The 6,244-nt window shown below is 45.6% G+C and overlaps 1 pseudogene across 1 annotated transcript; it reads left to right on the plus strand.

The window, feature by feature from the left end:
• The first annotated feature begins 5,312 nt into the window (after positions 1-5,312).
• On the plus strand, positions 5,313-5,855 carry LOC308258091 (ferritin light chain-like; annotated as a pseudogene). The gene has a single exon. The product of its transcript is annotated as a ferritin light chain-like (transcript).
• Positions 5,856-6,244: the final 389 nt, after the last annotated feature.

A 6,244-nucleotide genomic window follows, 5' to 3' on the forward strand; every position in this document is an offset into this window, starting at 1 on the left:
GCATGAGGGGAAGCAGTGGTTCATAAGCAGGAGCCCAATTTGCAACACACCCAGGAGGCCTGGTTCCTATCTCCGGCATTGTCCTGTGCTGGGCAAGGTGACACATCTGTTTTCTCTTGTGCTTGTACTGCCCAGTTCCTTTAAGCTGCTAGGACTGCCCTGTGTCACACAGTAGGTCCCAGAAACCATCACATCCTGTTCCTGGGTCACCTTTCGCACTGAACCCTGAGCTGCTCTCACTCCTCTGGTTGTGCTGCTGCCAAACCCATTCTGCTGCCACCCCCAAAACAGCTGTCCCACCACATGTGTTTGGCACCTTTCAAAGGGGGACCCATTAAGTTCTTTACTGTGGCTTCTCAGCTTGGGTTCCCAGGCCTTTCTCAGGGTCCTCTGATAACCAACTGCATTTCTCTTCATATGGAATAATGAAACCCAATTCAAATCCACTCAGTGTTTCTATGGCACCCCATCCTTTCTATTTCACAGCGCTTATCAGACTTGTAAATATGGACTCAACTTCTGTTTTTTCCTAATATGTTGCAACTACACAGTGACAATTAAAACTAATGTCTGTTGACCACTTGCTATATGCCAGACTCTGTGATATGCTCCCTGTATATATTGCCTTATTTAATACTCCCAACAACTCAGCAAATTAGGTGATGCTATTACTCTGATTTTAAAGAGGCTTTGAAGCTCAGAGAGGCACAAGGTAGGGCTCAATAACTGTTTGCTGAATGAGTTGCATGAATGGTCTTTGGGCCATTGAATGGGCTGGGTGGGTGTACTGGCCAGGGCCAGGGCTACTGGATATAGAATCAGGCAAGCATAAGGAAAAACTTCCTGGCAGTGAGAGCGGTTGGGTGGGCCCTCTGGGGGTTCAGATGAGGCTAAAGGACCCCACAGTAGAAAAATTGGAAAGCCGAGTTAAACCTCAGGTGAGGGATAGACAAGATGACCTTTAAGATCCTTTCCAACTCTGAGAGCTGGAGGTTATTGTATAATTCTTTAAAAAACCAACAAAGCCCTTTGCAAACACAAGTACTTCCAGCCCCAGCTCTGTGCTGTTATGAACAGGAGCTGACTGGATGTTATGCTGGGACAGTAAGTGTCAACACCTGTAAGACACATCCTCCGGGGACCAGTGCCAGTATTCTGTCATCTAAGAATGATATTAACAATGGCCCGCTACACATCAGGCAAGATTACATATCCCTTGAATCAGTAAGACTATGGAAGGAAATTTCAGTGTGCACTTTGGCCGCACTGGTCCATTGCTATAGTTGTTAAGTCAAGAAAAAAAGAAGATGGTATCCAACTCAGGATAGAAGGAGGGTCTTTCAGTCAATGCACTGAGCCATAAATTCAGATTTATATCCAAGTGATCGTTTGGTCCCAGAATGATGAAGAAAGGAGAAACAAGCCCTATCTGGTTTGGCTCAGCAGATAGAGCATCGGCCTGTGGACTAAAGGGTCCCAGGTTTGATTCCGGTCAAGGGCACATGCCTGGGGTTGCGGGCTCGATCCCTTTGGCAGGAGGCAGCCAATCAATAATTCTCTTTTCTCATTGATATTTCTATCTCTCCCTCTTCCTTCCTCTCTGAAATCAATAAAAATATATTTAAAAAAGAAAAAAAAAAAGAAAGGAGAAACAAGAAGGCAGGGATCCACTGATTGAAGCCATGCCTCTCTGACTCTACTTATGCTTCTGGAAGTGTTTAATCACACCCTTTGTTGATGTTTGCATTTGTTTATTAACTTTCATATTCACTCAAAGACCCACACAGCTCATTCTTAGAGTTCAGCAGCTCCAGGAGGTTGTTTCCACGGTAGATGGATTTTTCTTTCCAACCAGCATTATTGCCTTAAGAGTAGAAAGTGTTGTGTCTGCCTTATTTAATAGTAATAGTAGTAGCAATGGTATGGTACAAATTGATAGCAAAGAAATTCACATTTACTGAAAGCTCACTGACAGCCAGGTGCCAAGCAGTCATTTAACCCACACGTTAATCTTCAAAACCCACCCATAAGCAACTTACTGACTTTTATTCATAAAATATTCAATGAGATTTTCTAAAAAAAGATTACAAATCCTTTACATGCATAAATTCAATTCTCATAACAAACCTATGAGGCTATGAGTAGTGTATTAGTCAGGCAAAGCTGACATATCAAATTAATCCTTAATCCGCAGTGACTCAACACAATGAAAGTTAATTTTTCACTTTTTTAAAGGCTGAAGGAGGTTGGGCCATTTTTTTGCCTTCCCTTTCTGAACCATGCGCCCTCCAAGGATGCTGTGGTAGAGAGAGAGATGGACAGTGGAACAAGGCAGCCTGAGAACCTAAAATGGCATATGCCTATTGTGATAGTTTAATGAAAAACAGAAGGGAGACATTTTGAAGCACGCACAGAGTGAATGCTCAGTAAAGGTGAATGATGACAGCAATGATGACCTGTAAGACCAGAGAGGTGAGTGGAGCCACACACTGAGCACAGAAGTGATAAGGAGCGGGAAAGTAGATTCTCACACTAGCTAAGCCCTCCTTGACTGGAGTCATCATGTATCTGTCAGGAGACTAGGCCCAGACCAAGTTTCAGAAGTCACCATGACCAGGGCAGGTATATCAATAGCCTCAGCCCACACTCTGCCAGGGCTCTGGTACCTAGTAATACTATATCAGCCCAGGCCATCCACCTGTCCACCTACTCATACCTTATAGATGGATATGTCTCTCTGGTTAAGCATTTAATATAGCATGTTGATCATCTATCTATCTATCTATCTATCTATCTATCTATCTATCTATCATCTATCTCTTATTTATTATTTATCTAGCTATCATTTATTTAGTATCTATATATATATCTATCATCTATTATCTATCATGACTTATTAATTATCCATCTAGTTATTATTTATCTACCAATCAATATCTAGCATATCTATTTATCTATCACCTATTATCTTCCTTCACTCCTTCCCTCCCTTCCTCCCTCCCTCCCTTTCTCCCTCCCTTCCTTCCCTCCCTTCCTCCCCTACTTCACTCCTTCTTTGTATTCTGGGGTTGGAGTCTTTCCTGATTTCCCTGACAGCTTGCCTCCCTGATGCTTGGGAGCTGCGTGGTTTCGAGAAGTGTCTGCTGCCTCATAGGGTCTTCACAAGTACCAGTGGCTGCCTAGACTGCCCCCTGACCACATGCTGCATGTCGTCTGACTGTCCTTAGGACAACTAGGCTGTCGGTTTCCCACCCCTTTGTCCTCTCAAGTTTTACCTGTCTTCCCTTCCCCACCTGTCCAGTTGCCTCACGCGCCAGTCTGTCTGATCTGAGAATTTGAGATATGGGGAAGGCACTAACATTCACTCAGAGGCGATTTTGCAGAATGGTTGCAAGTTTGATTCTGGAATCAGACCAAATCTGTCGTTTTCTTGCTGAAATTACTCATGTGTCAGTCTCCTTATCTGCAAAATGGAGATCATATTGATCCTTAACTCAGAATGTTACTGAGAATATTAAATGAGATAGTCCATACAAAGTAACTATAACAGTGGCCAGCACATGCTAATAATACATTTTAACTATAATGATAAAAATACTTATTTTTATTCTAATCCAAATCTGTCTGTCTCCAAAGCTTCTGCTTTCCCACCCTATCTCACATTACAAAAGTCTCCCTCGATGGAAAGCCAATCTGAGCAGATTAACTCTGCTTTTTCTCTTTATGCTGTTAAATTCACAGGGGATACTGGAGAAGGGTATTTTTAGGAGGCATTACTGAGAAGCATAGCAGGTGGCCAGATGGTGCTGGCAGGAAACATGGTCCCTCTGTCTGCAGGAACAACTGAGTGGTATTCGGGTGTGTAGTAAGATAAACTACACTTCTTGACATAACCTACGAGGTCCAGGTGGAGAGGGGGCACTGTGGAATCTTGCCAGAGAGTGTAGAGTTTGGGAAAATAGCTGAAACAGACTACTGTACCCAGTTCTGTTCCCTTAACAGACCATTCCTGCCTTGACTTTGACGTGGGATTTACCACAGCCCCCTCTTTCAAGGCTTTCCTCCAGAGGTCATACCCTGAGGATGTTCTCCCGTGACCTGTGTCCTCACAATGCCAACCCCTCCTCATTTACTGACTCACAGGCATTGCTAGAAAATCATATTAGGCCATTGGTGATCATATCTCTGTGGGAAAGTCAGTTGCTTGGCTCCAGGGCTTCTCTCCAGGGTTTCATTTTTCTTCTCTTGTTTTATTTGATTTCACTTTTGTTTCTTGAGGGGGTGAGGTGGATATTGAGGGCTTCTTTTCATTTCCTGGCCCACCTGCGACTTTTCCCAAGACCATGCCCCCAATCTTCATGGCACAGTAACCCTCCATCACCATGTGTGTGGGTTTTGATGGGCTATTGATTCCCAGGGTTCACCTTCTCTCCCAGGGAAACGAAGGAGGTCCAGTTACCCCCTTCTCTGCTCTTAGGAAAAGACAGGGGTGTGCATGTGTCTGACCCCAGCCAAAGAGACACTCTTTCCTTGGTGCTTTAAATATTTAGTCTTTGAGGGGGGTACATGTAGATGGTTGGAGAATCTGTCATTGTAGACTGACCTGGACAATTCATGGTCAAGTCTACGCTGGAGTTCTTGTAGCCTCGCCTCTCCTTTGGGGACATTTTCTACTTTGATTCGTTTACACTGAAGGTTGTAAACTTTAATACTTTCATGGTCCAGATAAGTACCTTAAATGTGTTAGATGGTGGGGTGAAAGACAAAGGGAAGGATTGGGATTATGAGTACAGGCATCTCCTAAATAAAATACTGCACATCTTGGTTTTTTGAGTGTAACTCAGCATCTAAGATTCCCAGTGATCTTGTCTTTGTTTGAAACATTCTACAAATACTGTCGTTTTATCATGCAGACTGTATCTTTTAGAATGCTTCTTGCTTCCCGGAGAGGCCTTCAAATCCTTGGTTAAACAATGGGTCCAGATTTGGGGATCAGAAAATAAAGTCTCCCTAGCAGAGGTAGCAGGTGCTTTTGAGCATGGGGCTCTGAGCTGGGGTCAGAGCTGTCACCTGGCCCAGGTCTTTCCTTGCTAATAATACTGGCTGGCGAGCAGCGCACTCGGAGGTCCCGATCTGTCTCTTGCTTCAACAGTGTTTGGACGGAACAGACCCAGGGATGCTCGTTCTTCCAGCCTCTGGCCACTCTCCTGTGTCTCATCCAGTCACCACCTTCAGAACCACCTCCGGGACCAGCCAACACACCGTTTTTTTTTTTTTTTTTTTCTATCTTAACTCCTTATTGCTGAACAACCATGAGCTCCCACATTTGTCAGAATTATTCCACCCAGGTGGAGGCTGCGGTCAACCGCCTGGCCAACCTGCATCTGCGGGCCTCCCACACCTACCTCTCTCTGGGCTACTATTTCGACCGCGATGATGTGGCTCAGGAGGGTGTGGACCACTTCTTCCGCGAGTCGGCGGAGAAGAAGCATGAGGGCGGAGAAGAAGCACGAGGGCGCGGAGCATCTCTTAAAGCTGCAAAACAAGCGAGGCGGCCACATTCTCTTCCAGGACGTGCAGAAACCTTCCCAGGTTGAGTGGGCAAAACTCAGGACGCCATGGAAGCTGCCCTGGCCTTGGAGAAGAGCCTGAACCAGGCCCTTTGGAGCTGCATGCCCTGGCTTCTACCCGTGCAGACCCTCATGTCTGTGACTTCCTGGAGAACCACTTCCTGGATGAGGAGGTGAAACTGATCAAGAAGATGGGCGACACCTGACTAACATCCACAGGCTGGCGGCCCCCAGGCTGGGCTGGGCGAGTACCTCTTGGAAAGGCTCACTCTCAAGCACGACTAGGAGCCTTTGGAGCCCAGAGGCCCTTCAGAGGCCTGTCCCGCTCCCCCTGCATCCCTCTGGTGTCTCTGGCTTTGACCTGAGCCTCTTCCTGAAACTACTAGCCATTCTTTTAACCACCCTGGAGCCCTCTCCCATGCATTGGACCAAATGAAACAATAAAGCTTTTTTTGCAGAAAAAAAAATACTGGCTGGCAAGGAATTTTTATCTCATCCATCTAACAATGCGTGCACCAGCAATCAGTGCTGATAGGAGGGTCTTACAGTCCTGGGGACCTGACACTGTCTGTCTTGCTGCTTTGCCATCCTCAAATTGCATGTCCGTTCTTAAGGCTTAGATGGCTGATTCAGCTCATCTTCTACATGAATCCTGCCAGTAAGCAGGAGTGGAG

The sequence above is a fragment of the Plecotus auritus genome (genome assembly GCF_963455305.1).
Source record: "Plecotus auritus genome assembly, chromosome: 9".
Classification (NCBI taxonomy): Eukaryota; Metazoa; Chordata; class Mammalia; order Chiroptera; family Vespertilionidae; genus Plecotus; species Plecotus auritus.